This window comes from Lonchura striata, chromosome 2, assembly GCF_046129695.1.
Source record: "Lonchura striata isolate bLonStr1 chromosome 2, bLonStr1.mat, whole genome shotgun sequence".
Lineage (NCBI taxonomy): Eukaryota > Metazoa > Chordata > Aves > Passeriformes > Estrildidae > Lonchura > Lonchura striata.
In genome coordinates, this window is record NC_134604.1 from 1,309,786 (window position 1) to 1,332,232 (window position 22,447).

Sequence of the window (22,447 nt, forward strand, 5' to 3'; positions counted from 1 at the left end):
AAAGTATGAGGAAAGAAGGTGACAACACAATTATTTTGGAGGGATATTGACAACTCTGGGTTTGAATTTTAATTTAGTGGCCATGTACCTAATGCATAGATATTGCAGGGCTTAAGCTCTCATGTATTCAAAGCCTTGAGTAGATTTTACCCACAGGTTAGAAATTTTCTAACATTTCTAATTCCTATTTTATGATAACTCTTGTCCTACATCAAAATGTGGCGACAAAGAGTTCTGGTTTTGCCTACCAAATTTACAGGGGTCACCCACGTTGCAATAAGAGTTGTACAGTTTAAGTGTGACTGCACTATGTTGGTTTTATAATTAGCACTATCTAAGCTTATTCATATAAGTCAGCCTCCTAAGGTTCTAATTCATACTTGGTCTGCAAGGCAGGAAATTTGCATGCACTAAATGGCTATTCTTTAAAATGGCTAATCATTGGAGAAAAAATCCTTTTGCATTTAATGCTCATAGGGAACTGTGCAGGTATTAATATGGCTATAATTTGTAGCTAAAAAAATTCCACTGTAATTTAATAGATTCATCTCCAATTGGTATAAAGTGATACTTTTCTTGTAGCAGGAAGGGTTGTTGCTGTAAAATCTGATGAATTTCACTTTGTAAAAAGGTAGGTGAGGTGACATTTTAAAGTTGAAAACAGCAATTGTAATTTGGAATCAATACTTTATGCCCTAGAATAATGTAAGGTACTGTTCTGTCCTAATTGGCTGGAAGCTAAAATGTTAATGCCAAGCCAGCAGATGTATCCCCAGCCTGTAGTTTCCCATGAAGATTTGGTTTGCAAATAGATGACTTTCTATTTATGGGTAAAGTAAAGCCTAATTGTGAGTCTTCACAGTACCAGGAGCTGCAAGGACTGGGACTTTAAGGGAAGTGACTGGCTGATCACAGGGATGCCACAGAGCATACCAATGAGCTGCATCAATGTGTGTGCTCCAGTTTGTGAAAATCCTCAGTAATCAGCAGAATGTCGACAGTAAATATCTCATTGTTTTTAACAGCAAAGTGTTGCAAGATCAGAGAAATATGGCAAAGTCTAATTGGATTGGAAACAATGATTTCCTCTCAAATAGATTTCTGATTGAAAACTAATATAATCGAGTGATGTCCCAAGTAATAACTGTAATGCACAGATGGTGCCAAATTGAAAGACTGAGTGACTAAAAGTGTTGACATGGTAGATTAAAAATCCATCCTGAAAATATTTCTATTTTAAAAATCCATGCTGAATAAGTTTCTATTTCAGTGTGTGCTTCCTGCATTTTACCTTCTGTCCAGACTAACAGATTTTGTAGTTGTGTGGCATTTTCTCCAATAGTCAGCCCAGCCAATGTTACGTTAAATTCCAATGTTTTTGGGACAAGGAGAAAGCACATATTATGTATAAGTAATGCCAAGACTTTCTTGTTAGTAAATCTGAAGTTCTGAGAGTTTGATCATTATTAGTCCACATCTAATTGCTGCAGGAGAAGAAAAAATAATAATGCAGTTAACATTGCTGCAAACACACACACACACACACACACACACACACACACAGAGACACACAGAGTTTCCTCTCCTTTTCTGGCATTACACTTGCAGTGTTGCTACTACTCTGGATCTTAATCAGTGATTTCAGTCTGTGTGGTGAGTGTTCTAAAGGGTGATGAAGAGTTGTCAGTATCTGGAATCCTTTGCCAGGAGGAATGTGCTGCTGAATATGGAGTTGGTGTTTTCTTCTTCATCTCTCTTGGATTGACGAAGGGATCACTTTTATGTCTTTGTTAACAAACTTTTGCATTTTTCTCTCTTCTTCACTGGTCTACAGCTTCAGGTTATGTCTAAATCTACTATATAATTGATGTGTGTAAGATACTATTCCTTTATGACTGCTGAAAGCAGGTTTATGCAGCTCAAGATCTTCATGCCTTTAACTGAGCCTGGCTGAGTTATAGGATATCCAGTGCCAAGCCAGGCCCCCTGTCTTGTCTTCTAGTGCCAGTGATACTTCATGCCACATCCTGTCTCTTCACTTTCCAGATCTTCTCTTGTACCATTTCTTTATGCTGCGTTACTGTGCCAGTCATAAATATTTCAATTTTTTTAGCATAACTCCTTGTTCCTGCTGTCTGTATGAAACAGTGGCTGTTCCACACAATGATAAACAAAAGTAAAACAAATTCTCACAGCTCAATTGGGTACAACAAAGCAAAAGGGGTGGTTTGTACCAGACACCCTTGACACGACCTCCCTTTCTGGCTTCTTCTCTTCAGAGAGATGTGAGAGGAGAGGAGGGCATTGTCAGGAAACATCCCCACCTGAGCCCTTGGCTCTTCATGCACCAAGTAGACTTGAGAACCTGATGTCTGGCACCAGGAGGTCAGGCTGAACAGGGAGCTGGTTAAAGATGGTCATGAAGCAACTTGCCTACCTGCCAACAGAGACAGAGAATTTCAAATGACTGTTTCAAATGTCTTGGTGAACTAATTTCTGTTTTTCTCAAGAAATAATACGAGTTTACATTGAAACCCTTTGATTCTGAGGCCAAACTTTTTGGTTTGCACTGAACTTATTTTTTTCCTAAAGAAGTGAATTCTTTCTACAAGAAGAGCTTTGCTTTCCAAACAGCTCTGATAGCCATCAAAGTATAGAAGAGTGCTTGGTTTGAATTACAATTAAAAACAGTTTGTGTGTAAAAGTATTGAAGAATGTCCTCTGATGGCCTATTTTCTGGACATAAACTATGCAGGTAAAAGCAATGCATTTTGGAAGTGTATTGATGATAAATTTTCAATTAGCATTTCCTCAAATAGAATGCTTCAAACTTTTTTTAATCCTTTAAATAAACTTTTATCAAGCATATGACACCTGAAAGTTTGCCCTCAAATTAAACTTGACCACTACCCAATTCTGAACTGTTTGAAATTTCTTTCCCTGTGAGAAAAGAGCTGAAGCTAAAATGTGTTCTTAATGTCTTACTAATTTTCTTTCTAACACTAAATTTTCTACAAACATTAAACATGTTCTTAATGTCTTACTAATTTTATTTCTTAAAGTTTTTTCATTCATACAACTTTGTCAACTATCCCCACACCCAAACATCTCTTTATGTAGTAGTTGAGAATATGGCTGTCATTGCATTGAAATATCAACATGAAATATGAATCTCACCCCTAGGAAGCTAAAGTTAATACGAATTCATGTAAGCTAGCTGCAAAGTACTTTTCATGCAAAAAGAAAAAAAATTAAATAATGAGAGAGTAAAAAGAAAAGCAAGTATCTTAGTGACATTTTTCACAGAAACAAACCCATTTTCAAGCTTGACCGAAATGTAGAAGTGTGATAGTGGTTTTGCAATTCATCATGAATATTTCAAACACATCTGATTTCTACACATGCTATGATTACTAATGTGTGAAGTCAATTAAGTATGCATTTAACCCTTCTTTTCTCTGTGAGGGGCTTATGAGAAATTGAGCTTTTTAGCTAAAACAAATCCACAGACAGCATATATAGTTGCCTTGTCTTGAAAAACAGGCAAAAATCACTTCTGAAATATTCATTTCTTTTGTTTGTTGAAATGAAAATAATTTTTTATCCAGTTGCAACCATCGTATATTCTTCAGCAGACACTTGGCATGAAGGTCAGCAATAAATTCTTCCTGCTGCTATGTTTTCTGGCCCCTGAAATCACAAATAATGTTCATTTTCTTTGCATTATTTCATGATTTTATTTGGTTGAGCTAAAGATTGATTCAAGATTATATTTCTTGGGGGCAGGAAGTTGAGAGGAAGGGAAATGAAACAATTTTTTTTTAATCTTGTAGCTGAAGAGGTTTATGGATTTGGCCTCGGTTTTCTTTTTTTATTGGAAGTGTTTGAAGAGAGGCAGGGCAGACTCTGGTGCTGCCACACATTTGGGGTGAAGGAGAGCGGGTGGAGGCTTGGGAGAACAGTTTGGGTTTTTTCTTTATTAGCCTCTGCTGAAGCTTTACTTGAACCAACAATAAGAGCATCCTTAAAGCAGGTTCCTAATGATTCCAAATGGCTCTGGATCAGAATTTTGCACTGTTGTTTCCTGAACTCAGTTCCTATGACAGGCGAAGCGTTCCAAACTAGTATAGATACAATATATATATATAATGTGTAATAGATATAATTCACGCCATTTCTAGTATGATATATGTAATATTAAATGTTAATATTACATATATTAATATGTTATATACATATTAATATGTAATAAACATATATTACATATTAATATTAAATATTTATTGAAATATACATGTTTGTATTAGGAGTTCCCCCCACCCTCACAAGTGAAACCTGGTGTATGTTGAAACCCAATTTACACATAAAGAATGTGGCTCAACCTGAGGATGGGCCATGTCTAAAGAAATAGGAGGATGCCTAAGCACTATTCATCACATAAAAGACCTGAGATAAATATCATAGAAATCCTCAAACAAATACGTATAAATACAGCGTTCCCATAAATTTAATCAGAAGATTCAACAGCTCCAGACACTGATTTGCTCTTCCTCATTGCCAAAAAAGAAAATCTTATATATAAACTATTATAAACTCTAAATAAAAAAAAACTAACTGCCAAAATCTTGGTCTCAGGCAGAATTTTTCCTATTAAAAACACTTGTGCCAAGATAGAAGTGTGTGGGCATAGAGGAAAGCCTCTGCTAAAGCTGACTTATTTTATTACACACCTAGGGCTGACCCCAGGCTCAGCACTATTCTTTCCTTATAGCTGGCTAAATAGAATTGGATCGTAAAATAAATATTTTATTTTTTCATTTAAATTTGGCTGGACAACTTTTCATTTATAACAAAACCCTGCCCCGCTGGCGAGCGGCTGGGTCACGACCTCGCGCGGCCCCGCGGCGCGGCCAGCACGAGTGATGCTCACCTGTGCCTCATCTGCCAGGGCAGGCGACTTCAAAGTCCTGTTCAAGTCTCTAATGGGAGTCAGAGGTGACCAAAAGCAGCTCTGACTGCTCTGCCACTGAGCTCTGGATAACCACATTGTTCCTCTCAGAGAGGGGAGGAAGGGCAGGATCCCTGCCCCTGGCACTGCTTCTCCAAGCTCTCTTCATTTCTTCTGTGTATCAGTGGGCAAACAAGGAAGACCTGGAAGGATGTAGGAGGCATGGTGGGAAGATTTGTTTAATTTTTCTTTCTACTACTTTTGTGTGCTTGCACAGAAATTAGAAAAAGTCCTGCTAATGTCAGTTGGGTCAAAGCCTGCTTCAGCTTGCTGCTGCCGTGTCGCTCTGCCTTCTTCAGCAGGGCTGGTAGGACACACACATTATCTGGAGAAGAATCTGGTAGAGGTATTCAGGCAAGTCTGTCACGAAGGAACTGCACTTTCTTCTGATATAAAATCCCTTATGCTGCCCCTAACTAACATTTTTTTCTTACTTAAAGGGGCTCACGCCCAGCTGTGGACTATATTCTTCTGAGCAAATATTGTTGATGAAAGCTGCAAAGTCTTCCCCAGGGAGCCACGCATGAGGTACAACACAGGGTTGTATTGGTAGTTAGTCTGGAAAGAGGAAATGAAGATTTTTTTAAGAGCCCTGTGAGGTCCTCAGGACTGTCCGTGTGGCATCAAAACCTGTTGTAAGTCAAGCTAGTCTCCATGACTTTGGAAACTGCCTTTTCCTTTTGCCCGTGGTGTCTCTAAGGCTCAGCTCTTTGAAGACACCTCAAATATCTTCTGAGGGTGAGGTAGTTTCTCTGACACCGCAGTAAACAGTGAGGAAATCCTGTAAACTCTAATATCAGTTTTAACAGCCTGGCTCTAAATAGCCATAGGAAGCCCTCAGGCTTTTAATCTCAGTATGATTTCTTTGTCATTTTGTTCATATAATTAAGCAAGTTGTCTAATTATGTGAATGAATAGGATTTTATAAAATGATGCATCTTTTGTACTGGAGGTTTGCACTAGTGCCATTTAATGTTGTATTGTAGGAAACTCTAATCTTGTGCAGATTCTTGTGGTTGTCTGGCTAACTGGTAGGGTTATTCAGATATTTGACATTATCCATGGTTAGAAATGTTATTGGCTAGCACAATCAGTCCCAGGCCCTTCACCAGCTCCTTCTTGGCCACACTGCTGGCTTGTGTCCAGCTGTCTGTCCACCAAGACAGAAGCCCTAGTCCATTTACAATTAGTGGAAAAGTTACTTGACTTCACTGAAGATTCACAGCAATGGTAGCAAGGACAGACATTCTTTTTGAGGTATTTGTAGGCTGTAAATGCATGTTACAATAATCAAGAAAGCATTAGAGGGGCATTTGAAATCCCACAATTTTACATGGAAGCAAGTGCCACAAGATAACAGCTGTGAATGTTTATAAATTGCACATGGAGAATATTGTTCCACTTACAAGGATAGACTGCAAATTGGCAAAGATAAATTTCTAGATAATGGGAGATATTTTATTACAAAGGGAGTGTACATGACTTCTACCTCAGTTACGTAGAACAGAGTGGTTTTGTGAGACATTTCAAGTAAAATGAATTTTAATGTAGGAGCTCTTTTCTTATAATAAAACCTTCCAGCTGCATCGTATCCCTGGTATGAAACTGAAAATTTGTTTCCTAACAAAGCTAAGAAATGCTTAGCATATCAGTTCCCTTTGAATAACTGTATTAATCCTAAAAGAGGTTGCTTTATGTGCTGTTTCCACCCGACCAAAAGTTGTAGCCATCCTTCTGCATCTTCCCAACAATGGAGTGCTTTATTATTATTATTATTATTATTATTAGTAGTAGTAGTAGTAGTAGTAGTAGTAGTAGTATTGTTATTATTATTATTAAATATTTTGCTTCATTTATTTGTTTCAGTCCTGGATAACAAATAGCTTTCTGAGCTTTTCTCCAGGATGTTTTAAAATGCCAATTAATGTACCTATTATCCTCAATCAGCACAAGACCTCGCACCTTTCTTTTGAGAAGAAATTTTTTCTCTTAGACTGTCTGTGCTTTCTATCTAATTGTTATTCCCTTCTTGTTTTCTTAGCTCTTACAGCCTTGCAATTTATTCATAAGTAATTTCTTATAATAGATTGTACCCTTGTTACTTTCCTTCCATCCATAATGCTACATTCTGTTCCTTTTTCTGTCCCCTCTTCTCCCTCCTTTTCTCCTTCTCTTTCACTTTCTTTCTCATTTGGTAGCTGACATGCTGCATGTCATATTGCTGGTTAAATTAAACCATACCAAATGCAAACCCACAGTAGCACAATGGTAGTAATTTTTGTGCCAGCCGTATTCAGTTTAAGCATTTCTGAATTCTTTGGTGTTTATCTTCTTAAAGCCCTCATTAGCATAGAAATGAGCATCTCTCATTTCCTGCTCTCCCCCATCAGATAGCAAGGTGTCTCAATTTTATAAGAAAGACAAGAAGTTTTAGGATAGATTACATGGTTTGACAAGAGCATGCTGTGAACCTGTGGTTCAGATAAGGATTTGTATTTTGATCTCCAGAATCACAGTTTTAGTTTAGGGCTCATGTAACTCCTACTCAACCTGAACGACCTAAGTGGACACTACACCATGAGGAAGCTGTTCAGTGGGGATAGGATCACAGAGTCACACAGTCAGCCAGGCTGGAAAAGATCTCGGGGGTCATTGAGTCCAGCCTGTGACCACACACCTCCCTGTCAACCATGGCACTGAGTGCCACATCCAGTCTTTCCTCAACACCTCCAGGGATGGTGACTCCCCCACGTCCCTGGGCAGACTCTTCCAATGCTTTCCTGTGAAGAAATCCTTCTTAACATCCAACCTAAACCTCGCCTGGCACAGCTGGCCTGGACTGTGTCCTCTTGTCCTGTCTCTGCTTTCCTGGGAGAAGAGGTTGACCCCCACATGACTGCAACCACCTTTCAGGAATGATAAGATCTCCCTTGAGATCTCTCCTTTTCTCCAGGATAAACAACCCCAGCTCCCTCAGCTGCTCCTTATTGGATTTGTATTCCAAACCCTTCCCCAGCTCCATTGCATTCTCCAGCATCTCAATGTCCTTTCTAAATTGGAGGCTAGCACTGAACACAGCACTCAAAGTAAATGAAGCTTTGCAGAGGCAGAAACACCTTCTGGAGAAGATGCATAAGGAGATGTAAAGATCTACCCACTCTCCTAGACTAGCTGCTATAAATATACAATTCAGGTGAATATTGGTGGATTCACATGTTTTGCTTGTTTATCAGTGATCTATAATGTCTGAAAGACAACCATGCCAATGCAGAATCTCATTAACCCCTGGTATATGAACATATAATTATGCAAATGTATAAAACTGTAAGAATATTTATATGTATTATTGATGCTGCACTTTATCAAATGAGTTATGATTCTCTAGCTTTTACTCAACAATTTTGCAGCAAATATTTGTTTTCATGTTGCTATTAATTGGCTCATGATTTGAGTTCCTTGTTCTGGAGCTGTGGTATTGTAACATAGCAATAGTAAAAGAAAAAAGTCTTAAGTAAGAGTCAGAAAAGAACTTTATCTCCAGTTCATGTCTAGAATCTAATGTGGATCATGTTTCATATGTGAAAAACTGGATTTCACAATCAGATGGGAATGTGGAAATCTAAGACATGAGAGCACATGGGTGAAACTGCCGATGGGATTCATATTAATTTTGGACTGAAGCTGACAGCCTGGGGAAAATTTAAGTCTGTCATCAGTGGCATAAATTCTTCTAGTAAAGGGAGCTATGCTAAAGCCAGTTAAATTCACAGAACAAATTAGTCTGCTGGTATTGTGGCTTCAGTGTAGGAAGTGTAAAGAATTTAGAAGAGCCTTCTGCATAATTTAAGTTGCTGAGCAGTGCTAGGATTGATGGCCATCTCCACAGCAGGAAGCTCCAATGAGCAGCTTCAGCTCCAGCAGCATAAAATCCTGCAGGCCACCTGCAGCAGTGCTGGCTGCAGCAGCCACTGGTGCTGGGACAATGACACTCACTCCTTGCACATAAAGCAACCATTTCTAGGATTAATATGGTTATTCAAAGGGAACTGATATGCTAAGCATTTCTTAGCTTTGTTAGGAAACAAAGCATGCTCCTTTGCATGAGGAGTGTTTCTGCTCTCCATCAGCAGGCAATGACAACAGCTCTGCCCAGGGCAGCTGGCTTGGGGGTGAAGGTGCAGAATTACAGGTTCCTTGAATTTGGGTAGACATCTGAATTGGAACTGTTTGTCTTTGTGTGACAGTGAGATGTCTGAGGTGAATGCCTGTACTCATTCAAGTCAGTCACAATATTTGGCTGGTTTAGGATTTTTTATATTTCTTTTTATTTGTTTTACCAAGCCAAAAACTTTTTTTATGTGGGTTTTTTGTTTGTGGGGCAGGAGAGAGCAGTTGGTTGTTTCTTTTTTTCTTAGCGGGCAGGTAACTGTATTTGTTTTCATCAAGAAACTTAATAAAAGAATGAACTGGACCCTAAGTCTTTACTTTTTTCTGAGGTTCCACTAAGTCCTCTGATAGCATTGCTTTTTAGTTGTTCTGACAGTACCAATATTAAACTCACAAGTTTTTCTTGTTTTCAACTGTAAAAAGACTTGCTTTGATCCTCTACTTTCATTTTCTTGTTGTTGAACTTTTTGAAAATACAATATAGTAGAGTCTGCATGAGAATTGAAATTGCTTACAGAGAATTTTACAGTAAATGATATCTAGAAATACTGTATTGCTGGGAAATGGTCTATTTATCTTGGGATAAGGGCAGACATGATAAAGATATGAAACATGATCATCAGAATTCTATACCTTGTGCCAATTTCAATTCAAGGCTAAGTGCAAACAAATGCCACCAACTTTTCTGAGGCTGGCATTGCTTTACACCACACGTGGTTTTTATCCAGATATACTTTCAGATAAGATATAGCTTACATTTTCTATAAAATGTTTCCGAAGAACTATATTGTACTGTGGCATAAATCACAAAAAAGTGAAGCCTTGTTTATTCTTTTGGTACAAACAAAGAATTTATTATGGCATATATTATTTGACAAAGAAAATATTTACCTATAATGAACATCTTGCTAACTCTGAACTGTGTTAGCATACCTATAATCACAGTTTGACTTGAAATCTGCCTCCCAAGAGATAACTCCAAGAAATAGTTGCCATTGAGGGGACTCTGTGTATGGTTTATATATATTTTATATCTTTTAAGAATATAATACTTCTATGATCTCTATTTTCCAAGGTATCCATGTGTTTTCACCTGATGATAATTTTTAGGATCAGATTCTGGATATTCTGCTGTTTCCTCAGTCAGGATATCTCTTCTACACTCTCTTGCTTATTAGTGGACAGGAGTCATATTCCTGAAGACAGAAATATCAGGCTCCAGTCCTAAAAAGCCTCTGAGGAGTAGCTATGTTTACTTATTCATCCTAATATAAATGTATGGATGGGTATGTTTGAAGTTGTGTGTGGCATGGGACCTCTGGATACTATCACTGTACTGTCTCAATTCCAAACCTGCAGGCAGATATCAGGGTGGAAGGGTTTGTGATAGATACAGCCTGGAGGTCTGGTTCTGCAGAGATCCACAAATCCCTTTATCACACACCCTCTCCCTGCCTTCCCAGACATTTTTACCTAAAACTGGTGTTCACGTGCACCGTGGCTTGCCAAATTCTTCAGCTTGCTGCCCATCTTCTGCCTAAGGTAAGCTGAATTTCAGGGACAGGCTGCCTTTTAAGGGTGCACGGGGGGAAGAGTTTCTGTGCCCCACAGCCTGAGAAAAGACTGATAAATGTGGCACCTCTGTGCTACAGGGTTTAAGCCCCTTTCTCTCACACCCTTTGAAAATCCTCTACCACAGGACAGATCTGGGATGGGGATCACATCCTTGCAGCTTTAGGGATCAGAAGGACTGCAAAAAAAAGCAGGAGCAGCTTGGACTTGAGAGGGAATAGAACTGAGAGAGTCAAATTGGTGCTGGAGATAAGAGGGGCTCTGCTGGCAGTGGGGCTGATGATCCATGCCCCTGCCTGTGTTTTGTTTCCTTTAGGTGGAACAAAATCTGCTGAAACCCAGCTCAGTGTGTTCCTTTTAGGTTCCTGTTTCAGACTGTTGGGGGCAGAGCTGCCAAACTGTCAATCTATGACTCAAAGTTCTGGTTTCTTCTTACTGCAATTTTATTCTGCTGGAATTCTGTAGTCCTGATTTACAACAGCACAGGGATTACCAGAAATAAGACTTGATGTTCTCTGATGGAAAAGCCTTATTGAGTTTAATAGCATATAATAAGATTTCTTAGGGTTTCTTTCTCTTTTTTTTTCCTTTCTCTTTATTCCATTTATTTTACTAATTGAATCCTATCTGAAGGGATGGTTAGAGAAAATCACTATGATTTCTGTAGGGGTGACTAGTCTTTATCAAATTGTCATAGACTTAGCAAAAGAGTGCTTTTTTGTTCTGACTCCCTTGAAAATTCTCTAAGATTTTATTTTAAAAGTTGATAAAATTTATTTCTGATTATTTTTTGCCATTGCAGATTGTTCAACACATGTATTTTCAGCTACAACACTGAGGCATTATAAAGCTTTTCAAGTCTAAATATTGTTCCAATTTAAAGTGCCATAAATTCTTCCTTTTCAGTGTCTCTCTTATTTACATCAGTGTAAATGAGATGTGATTCAGTCTTGCACTGTGTCTAGAGAAATTGTTTTCCTCTATCTTAGATATTTTGTTAAACTGAGTGCTAATAGGGTACCAGGCTTGCAAAGCAAGCCAGAAATGAGTTTTTTCTAGTCTGAGCAGATGAATTCCCTTAAATTTGCTGCCAAAATAAATCCCCAAAACAAATGATTTATGAACATACTGAAGCAAAATGGGTTATTCAAATAATTACTTAGTAATAGAGGAAGTTTGAGCAATGATACTTCTAATAATGAAGCTGCCTAGAGAACCTGATGCTTAGGGAGATTATGAGGGATTAAAACAGATTCTTTCTCATTCTTTCAGCTCTGCCACCATCCTACTGAGAATGCAAAGAGTAGCATGTACCTTAAATGATGAAAAACAGGGAAGTTCTTCTTAGGAAAATAGCAAATTCAGTGTTGCAATTTAGTACAGTTTAAGCAAGCATGTAGGTTACACTTCGAAAGGTACAGGCTTAATTCACTGATGTAAATTAGATCTGAGAAAGTCTGAAAATATTATCTGGAGGAGGGGGAGGATTATGATTTTTTGTTTTATTTTTTCCCCTCAATTTAAATTTGAGGATTCTAGAAATTCGCAAGCCTAAAGGGAGTTTAAACATGCCCAAAAGCAGATCTCTAAAGCAATTAAGGCACTTAAACTTTGTACATAATTCCTTCTCCACAGCTAGCCTACTTAAGATAAAACAATACCCAAGTATTTTAATGTTGGTAATTCCCAAGTGTATTTTCTATCCACAGTCCATCATCTAATTAACACAGTTCTTCATGGCTTATCCCCCTCCTCTGAATTTCAAATTTGTAGTGAGCAAAACAGGATCACTTTTGTTGTCATTCCTTACAGTGAAGCTGCAGAGGTGGAGGAGCAGTTGCACCTAAAATTACAAGAGTAAGAGTAAATCAAACTAACTTGGAGTTGTGTCAGTAGTGAAATATTCCTGCATGATGGTAATAGAGAACTCTGAGTTGCAGCTCATAATTGTGATAAGTTATATATATATATATATATATATATATGTATATATATATATATATTAAAAACCCCACAAAACCCCCAAAACAAACAAAAGACCCTGAACATTAAAAAAAAAAAAAAAAAAAAAAAAAGCCAACAACCCCTCTCTTCCTCTCAAGACATAAAGGAAATATTATGGTAGTGGAGAGAGAGAGAGAGGTCTGGAAACTTCCTTTCTTCATCAGTTTACCATTAAGAAAACCACCATTAAAAGAATATAAAAATCTCTACCAAAACTTGCCAGGGTTATCATATTTTTCTCAAAATGCTGAAATGCCCAGTTAGGTAAATGTAATTGTTGATAATAGAAGGCAATATCTAGGTCTTGAAATAAACTTGTTTTATGGCTGTTCTAACCAGAACCAGTAACATCACAAGGTTTTCCATCCAGCTGTTCTGCAAATGTGGGAACAGCAGCTCTTAGCATAAAACCCTGTGATTCATTTATTTAAAGGCATGCAGTGAGGAATCAAAAGCAGAGGAGTGAAGAAAAGACGGGACAGTAAAACGGCCAGAGGACACTGAAAGCTCTGTAAAAAAATATGTTCTCACCTTGTCTCTACCATAGATACCTGAATGACTTAACCCAAACCCAAATTTAGCACACATTTTGGGTGCCCATGCTGCAGATGGGTCAGGATGCTGTCACAATTTACACAACACCCTGGAGTGTGTTTGGGAAACATTCAAAAAAATTAGGCCATAAACATCTCACGACTTGCCAAAACCTAGCAAGTGTCACCTATGGCTTGGCATCTCATGGAAACCATCGTTTTAGAAGCACTTTGTGAAGTTGTATTTCTATTTGCATTTTATATCTGGGTATGCTGGGCTCGCCAGTTCTCCCTGAGTGTGGCTGGAAGTGGATTCCCTTACAGAGGAGGGAGCTGGTGCTGTCATGAGAGATGAAGGATGTCCATTTGAATGTTTGCTCTGTGTCAGGAGGTGGACCACAGGCAGAAATTCGGCGCATGCAGAAATCTCCCCCTGCCCTTAGCAGTATGACTCTGGTCCTTTTCCCTGAGAGGAAAAGGACTGAAACGTTCAAGAGCTCTGTCATCTTTTAGTCACACCTCCCCTCACAGTGGGCAGCAAAGGAGATCGACCAGCAGACCCTTGTTGCAGAATTTGTGAGAGACAGAGGCCATGGTTTATGTTTGGAATGAGGTTTGAGCCACCCCTCAGACGAGGCCTGATGAGCTGCCTTGATGGGGCCTCGAAGCCTTTGATGCAGTGAGAATTCAGTTGTGGTGCAGACAGAAATTATATTAAGGTAACTACAAAGTAATGAGATATCCGAGCATGAATTAGAGAAGAACTGCAGTGTGAAAAGTTTGACCACCTTAAGGAAAAGGTAAACAATGTTAGCTTGCCAATCAGAGTGTCTTTGTTTTTGTAAACTATGTAGAAGCTGATATAAACTACCATCTTATCTCGAATAAAGGGAGAACGTTTGATTAACCACATTGGTTCAGATCTGTGTTTGTCCTGTCCATCTTCCCGTTTTCCTGAGGTTCCCTGGCTTTTGATCCTTCTTCTTCTTGGCAGAATCTGGTGGGATGTGGTGCACTGCCATGACTTCTGAAGGCTGGGAGCAGGCTTCTGAATTCCAGGAAGAGCTGGAGAAGTGTTGAGGCCACTGGGGGAAAAGGTGATGCTGGGAAGATAATGGGGATAAAGTTATTGAATAGCTGCTGATTAATGGAGCGCATTGAATCCTGTGCATTGCATTAGGCAGGATCCTGGGGGGGGAAAAAATGTCATCTGATTGTGTTTACTAAAGATTTCATCATAATGCAACATGTGTAAAAGAGCTGGAGGAAGTACAGGAGCTTTAAAACGGTATTTCTTAACTGTGAATACCCAATCATTGTGGTCTTAATGGTCTTTTTAAAACAGTGTATTTTTCTCTAGGCTTTGCAGGGATGCTAAATAGGCAGCTATTTGTAAATAGCTAGTTAAGAAGCATTTTTTTTTTTAGCCCTAAAAGGATTTTTTTTTTTTTTCTGAAGGTGGCTATTTCCCCTAAGATGTATTTCTCTCCAGAGAAGAACTGCTAGCTCAGGGCAGTAGTTCCTTTGATTTTACCACTCTTTAGTTATTCTCCTAAGGCCAGCATTGCAGACTGCTCGCATACTTGTTACTCCAAATGTTCTCTTCTCAAATGTGCTTTTGTACATCTCTCTGCATCTTAGTCAACCTTAACATTTTTTACACACTCATTAACAAGCTGATGGTAGAAAAGAAAAAGGCATGAAAAAACACAGTGCTTTAGGTTTACAAAAAAAAAAAAACAAACAAAAAAAAAAAAACCAACAAAAAAGGTTCACTATGGGCTTTAGCCAGTGACATATCTTGTATTTTACATAAGTACAATCTTGATTGATTTTTTTGTGGACATATAAATTGAAAAACCTAAGTAAAAAGACATCTGACATATGTGGAATGCAATTTAATTGTTTTCTTAATGGTAACAATGCACAAAAATGCTAGAATTGTGCTAATCTGGAGCTCCTTAGAAAATGCCCATCGAATACAATAACAGAATAAACAGGAAGAATACATTTGGAAGGAGTTATTCATAAATAGAGTTTCCCAAACAGTATATAAAACATTTAGGCAAGATTAGGTCTGTAATAAACAACCCCTATGTCCTACTGTGTATTATGTTAATGGTCATATACTATTGTGCAAGCTAACATAAATCTATAAATATATACAAATTGGCTTTGCATCATACAATAATCAGATGGAATGACTTTGATGACTCATAAGTTGGCAGGTCTTACAAAGATAAATTTCCTTTATTTTTTGTACATAGTTAATAAAACTATATTCTTCATAGACATATATTTTATTTGAACTATAGGGACATTTTACATATATTAAAATATATTAGGATGACTAGCTTGCATTTGAAGCTCTTAACCTGAAGTGGAAAAAAGAAGAGAAATGCTTATTGAATATGTTTTTCACATAAATGCACGGGAAGTCAGCCACAATTTTTTGCTATCTCCATAAAAAACTTTCTTCCAAGTGCCATTACCACATTCTGAGCATCCAGCAAATACCAAAAGTAGCACTTGGGTCTAGTGTTCAGAGGAAGAGAATACTTACTAAAAATCTACTTAATTACACAGCCTGAAAATAATGAACCCCTTGAGCTGATCAAGTGTTAAAATACTTATTTAATGGAAGCATTGTTTTAAGTGTTAGCAATAAACCTGGAAGAAAAACTGTCCTCTTTATTTCAGTGTCTGAACTCTTACAAAAAGCTTTGCTTCTCTGTAAGTAAGTAACAAAAATAATTCTGTCACCTTGGGCTGATTCAATAATGTAGCCCAGTGATCTAGAAATGAAATGCCATATCCAACAGTTCATCCTGTCTCCTTAGTCTCTACAACGTGTCCAGGAGTTAACATGCTGTGCTTAAGATTTGCTCTGTCATCATGTAAATTCTACAAATCGTAGCAGTTCTCACTTCCCTTGCTTGTTAAATAAGTCCATGCTACCAAGTTCCGAATGATTCCTTCTCTCATAAGCTGTTGAGTGTGTTCTCAGGGAATTTAATTATCATACCAACGAAGAGGAAAAAGTGCACATTATTGGATTTTCCCCTGTGTATGCCACAAAAACATATGGGCAGCACCATCTGTGTACTTATGACTACAGATTTGAGTGTTTATTGGTTTTAATCTGGAGATCAGTGTCATTTGAACCCAGATCTGGCATCAGAGCTTGCATCCAAAATCCTGGCTTCAGCCCATGTGTACATTATGTTTACAGCTCTAGCTTGTCCTGCAACACTGAAGGCCAGGAATGTGTCTGTTCCCTTCTGCAGGAATGCATCTGTAGCAAATGGAGCTGTAAGGAAAAATAATTCAGTGATTCAAAGCTATCTACTTTGGAGATTTTGTGTCTATAGGAGAATCTTCAGCTAGCTCTTCCATTTTTCCCTCTGAAAAACAGTGATAATAATATCTATTAGGACAACTGCCAGAATTAATTATGCAAATAGTAAAGAATTAAAGCTGTATTTAGCTTCTAGACAGAAGCAAAAGGTGTTCACTGTCGTTAAGACCTTGGTCTTCATTTCATGAAGCTACTCTAAGATTGTACATGGTTCCTCTATCACTATTGTTATTGAAACTACTGGAAGACAAACTTTCTCTTTTTAAGCACTAGAATAAGACAATTCCTGCTGTTTCTTTCAGGAGATGATGCATATGGGTGCTCCAGATTCTTTAACTTCAGGTGGTGCAGGGCTATCATTTGCCCATACAACAAGTGCATTAGTTCTGGGACTTGTGCATGTGCATGACTGTATTTTTCTTGTTGGCTGGAGTATTTGCCATTAACAGTATTTGTCTTCCCTAGGAATCTTGTGATTCAAACAGAAAAAAAAATTTCAGACACCATGATCAAGTTTTCCATAGTTATTAGCATTCTTTCCTTGTTGACGTGCATTTTGTACTCCTTTGTCATCCATTGCCCAGCTGTGATGCATTTTGACAAATTGTTTTCTTCTGGTTTTTATCTCAAATGTTGGAGGTAGTGATCTTGTGCAGAGCATTGGTGCTGGAAACTGCTGCAGAAAGGTGAATAGGAGTGTAAGAATATGAATACAATGGTTATTGAGTACAAGCCTTTTCCAGTCTCTCCTGAAATATTGAATTTCCGTAGTTGAGGGAATTCAACAATAGCTTGCTAGGAAGTTATACACTTCCCTTGTGATGGAATTATTGTATTTATTATTCCTTCAGAAAAGTAGACCACCAGTCCTCTCTGCTGAAGAGAATTTACCTTTAATTTTGGGACAACTATTTACTGCTGAGATGCAGCAAACCTTAGAGTATGGCTATTGAGTATGCTGAGGCTCTGAAATGTAGAGAATTAAAGAGTCTTGTTAGGTGATTGTTTTATTCTATTCACAAATTTGGACACAAATACTTATTTTTAATGTTTGTTTCAGTTTGAAAGAAAACTTAGAAACTCTGTGACACAAGGGTGTTCTGGGGAGGGGATAATCTATAACCTTACAGGGAATTTTAGTGCTCACCTTCAATATTCGAGGCTAAGACTTGGGCAACTATATCTACTTGGTGGTTTTAAAACTGTATTCCATAATTTTTGGGGAATTATGCAAATGAGGACTGGAGAATAATTGTTTTTTAATTTGGCTTTATAAAAATAGAAAAACCACAACTGAAATCAGCCTGGTGTGGAGTGTGTTGTTAGAGTTGCCGTTCTTTGACTAACACATAGAACTGAGGATCTCCTCAAGTCACTTTGTATTCTTTGGGACTCAGCAGAAAAGTAATGAAATCAGCTTCTCTGTCTTGGCTGAACTCCAGATCTCTTAATGACATATTACCTACTTAATTTCCAACGGCATCTTTGGTTATTAGGGAAGGTACAATTTTTCAGCACTTGCTACAAGCTGTAAAGTGGTAGGCATGTACTGCTAAACAATGACTGCAATTCAAGCCACAGCTGATTGCATTTCAGAGTTTATCAAAATACTCCTACTGATTTGCAGATCACTTAGTTTCCATTTAGTTTTGGGATCCTTTAGGATAAAAATGTGCTGCAGGTGGTCCTCATCCAATGACAAATTAAATGAAGAATGCAGATCCATTGCAAGTAAAAAAAGGTTTTAGGAATACTAAATGTGCTAGTATCTAAGAATATGTGCTGTTTCTTGCCAATGTGCAAGAAAATTCAGAAATCTTAAGATGCAATTATTTAAAGGATGTTTATAAAAAGGAATATTTACATGCAAGTGTAGAAAGCATTAGTGATAGTGAATGATTTTATCAGTTTGACAAGTAATAGTGTTGTCTAAGCATCTTTATACATATTAAGTGATATGTTTTAATGAGGAAACAGGAATAGAAAGTTCTATGAATGCCAAAATCATGTCACTGCTAGAACATAAACTTTTTCATTTTCTAAATCTTCTTGATTTATGGTACTAGTCCAACAAGTAACACATAAATTGAGCAACTTTAATGTAAGTGTTGGTGAATGCACTTAAATATTTAACTAATTTAAAGCCTAGTTGTTCATATTTAAGGGTTGCTTTGAGTGGCTTTTGCATTTCATTTCCTAGACTTTAAAAAATAACTGCTGAGGTGATGTAAAGTAGGTGAATTTATATTGTAGGCTAGGGCATAAGTTGTCTCCATAATGTGTATGGTAGTTTTGGCCAAATTTTTTTTGGCTTCAAGGGGTTACATCACCTATGTTATGTCCAAATCCCTGCTCTGTGCCATAGGAACATGCCAGCTATCCCATAAAGCTTTATAGTCTGTTACAGAGTAAATTTTTAGGAGGTCTCCTCCAGACTCCTTTTTACCTAGCTCTGGAACTGGTCTGGCACCAAGCTTGCCCAGCTTTAAAAACATGCTGAGCATGTCCCTCTTAACCCATCATTAACTGAAGCATCCTGAGCTGGATGGAAAGATCAGTGTCAACTGACTCATAAATTCAAGGAAAATGAAACATTGAGCACAATGTATTGCTGCATAACTGCATTAAGTCCTGAAACCACTCCAGTAGGGTAAGTTAAATTCTGTCCTTAAAGAGGTAAAATTCCACTCTGAAAATAGCTAAACATATTTGTATATGTAAGATATTGCAATTTGGACAGGAAATTGGATAGATCTTTAGTCTAGGACTTATAAAATGTTTCATGTTTTTAGCTGCTTCTGAAGCCTGCGAGCATGAAATGTCTCATGCACTCTGCAAGCTGGAATGTTTCAAGAAATTACAGCCATCATCAATAAAATTACCAAGATAAATTTTGCCTGTGCTTCCACTGTTAATTGGCTGCCTTTTTAGTTCCTTGTCTTTTGCTCTAACCACACAAATACAGTCTTTTCATTCTTTGACTTTCTAGTCCTCCTCCTCACTCAGTACCCTGCTCTATCTCCCTTAAAAACTCATGAGCCACACTTCAGCCAGTCCAGTCACTTCATAGAGGTTTTTTCTGACCCTAGTGAGATTCTCATGCTCATGGAGCCCTTTCACACTGTCCAGAACGAGTTTTCTCTGAGTAATGTTTTATAGTGGAAATTAGAGAGCAGAGGGATTTGACACACTTTGACACTAATAACTAAATTATTGGAAACAAATAAATTCCAACCTCCAAAACAAGCACTTGCAGACTTACTCTCTTTTTTTTGAATGAGATAAAAAGAAAGATTTCAGTATATTTGTGGTATGCAAGGGACATTTATTCACGTAGCTGATTTTGGCTGTCTTACAAAAATATCCTGTCCTGTATCCAAAAATCCTATAGTAAAAGAACTTTGAGGTTGCAAAGTCAAATATATTGAAATTAGGAAGTGCCAGCATTAGGTTTGCTTCTGTGACCTTAATTTACCACCTTTGCCTGCTTGTTATAATAAAATGTACAGTTATGTAATTATAGATTGTGGTATTTTTTTCCCCTAAGACCTCAGCATTTTTCAATGAATGTTTTATTTAATATTGCCTTCACATCTCCACCTCCTTGATCCTTGTATTGAATTGAAAATTATTAATTTGTTGAGGAACTTGTTCTGCAAGCATTCATGAATTTAGCTCCTAGCTGAGGCTGGCTGCTATTAATATCTGTTTTTATAGGCCCAAGAAGGCAAAACCAAGCATCTGCTAAGTTTGGGCTGCCAACTGAAGGCAAGAATCTTCAGGTTACTTAGCACACAGGATGCTTCTTACATTCAAACCCTTTTTCAAAGGTTTCAATTACAGAATTGATATAAAAGCACTCCCAGGTACTTCAAATAACCATGACTGCTTACTAGAGAGTAGCCTGTGACAAATTCATTTTCACCAGAAGTGTTGGAGGGTTTACTGGATTGTTTAAGTAGCCTATCCACTAAATAATCCCTTTTCTAAAAAGCATCTTCCTGCGACCTTGACTTCAGACCTTCTAAAGCAGTTGGCAAGTATCCAGGGCTTGCACAAGCAGCAGTCTTTTGATGCATAATCCTTGTTCATTCTCAGATGGTCATCATGTTTACTGAATGAGGTGAGGAGATCCAATTTAGCAAAATCTTAACATTCTGTTATCCTAAAACCTTTCAGGGGAAGGGAAAGAGAGCTACAGTTCAACATGCATAAAACCTTCTGAAAAAATAGAGCTTACCTGTATTAAGGAACTTCTGCAGATTTGAAATATAAATTTTCAGAGATTTGGCTTTTTCTTCCCTTGCTGCAGAGATGACAAGGAAGACAACTAACAAATGTAGACATAAAATCCACAGGTCTTAAGCCATTGTCCTAAACCCTGGAGATAGTAACTTGTCTTAAAAGAAAAGGAGAATCAGCTTGGATAAAAGAAAGATAATGAGTCTTTTGGTTGTGGGAAAATGGCACACTATTTTTCTCTCTAAATGTAAGTTTAAAGTTCAGCTTCAATATTTAAAACATGAAGTTATAACCAACTGCAACAAAGGCTTGTGCTAGAAAAGTGTCAAATATCATTAATAAGGTTACTAGCTCCATACAGAGCATTGTGCTGTTCCTTTTAAACACGTTACAAAAATGCTGAAATGTCACTTTGTGCTTTCATAGCATATGTAGCTGGGCACACCATGTAGAATAATGATACTTGTTTCTGCAAGACAGCATGTAGCTTTGTAAAGTTTTGAAGGGGATCTCAAATAATGATTTTCTTCCTGCTGAGATGTTAGTTTTCCTTTTGAAGTTGGGTATCACTATTACTAAATAAAAGGCTGAAGTACCAACCTTTTGCTACGTAAGATGTTTTTGACCACATCTTAAAAGACTTATCATTAATTTATGTGGAATAGCATGCTAAGACTATTACCTTGTGCTAATTTTCTTGGTTCTTTTACTTACAGAGAAGAGGGAATTTAGTGGCTTCCAAGCCAGTGCTGCTGCTCCCAGAGAGATTTGAGACTGCCTTGAAGGGGTTCACATACAGTTCAGCTCTATCAGTTAATACTTGGAATAATGAGTTCAACAAAATGGAGCTCTCAAGTAGAGGTGGTAAAAAGTCAGAGGATGACTGAGTTTTATGTATGCAATTGCATATGCTCAGAGTGGTAATGTTGCTTACAACTTCTGGTGCTTTGGAGATTGACAAATGGTAGTGAGATCCTGGGCATTGGCCTTTTTGATCAGGTATCACTGAGGTAAAATTCAGTATATCAAATGTGGAAATCTTGAATCGCTAATACAAATGCTTACTTCTTTATTGAAAGATATATTTCAGTTCCACTTAGTGAACTTTTGCCAATATATTACAGAATGCATGTTTTAGCTGAAGCAGGAAATTGTGCTAAACAGCTACTGAGTGAGATTGGTGATTGATGAGACATCTGGGGTGGGGAGTGCAAGAAAGAGGTGCTAAATATTTTTATGACAAAGTAAACTTTTCTCATTCTGCACAGTCTATTCATGATCCTCAATACCTACTGAACATTTGAGATATTGAGGTTTTTTTAAAGCCATGAAGTGTTTTCTCCTTCATAGCATTACCTAGGCATGACAGTGCCTAAAATGAGAAGGAACAAAGCAAAGTGGGATATGATGTTAAAATATGATGTTAAATCCAATGGAGTTGTAGACAACATCACAACAGCGAAACAGGTTGGAGCCTCCTTCCAGAATTACAGGTCTGTGAGCTGATGCTGTGAATGGAGTTCTTGGGTCTGATGCCTTGTTTGTTGGGCATCTGATGTTCTC

The 22,447-nt window shown here is 37.7% G+C and overlaps 1 long non-coding RNA gene across 1 annotated transcript in view; it reads left to right on the forward strand.

Moving 5' to 3' along the window:
• LOC116184163 (uncharacterized) overlaps window positions 1-22,447 on the forward strand; it is a 40,679-nt gene that overhangs the window by 4,361 nt on the left and 13,871 nt on the right. The gene's annotated exons all lie outside the window — the stretch shown is intronic.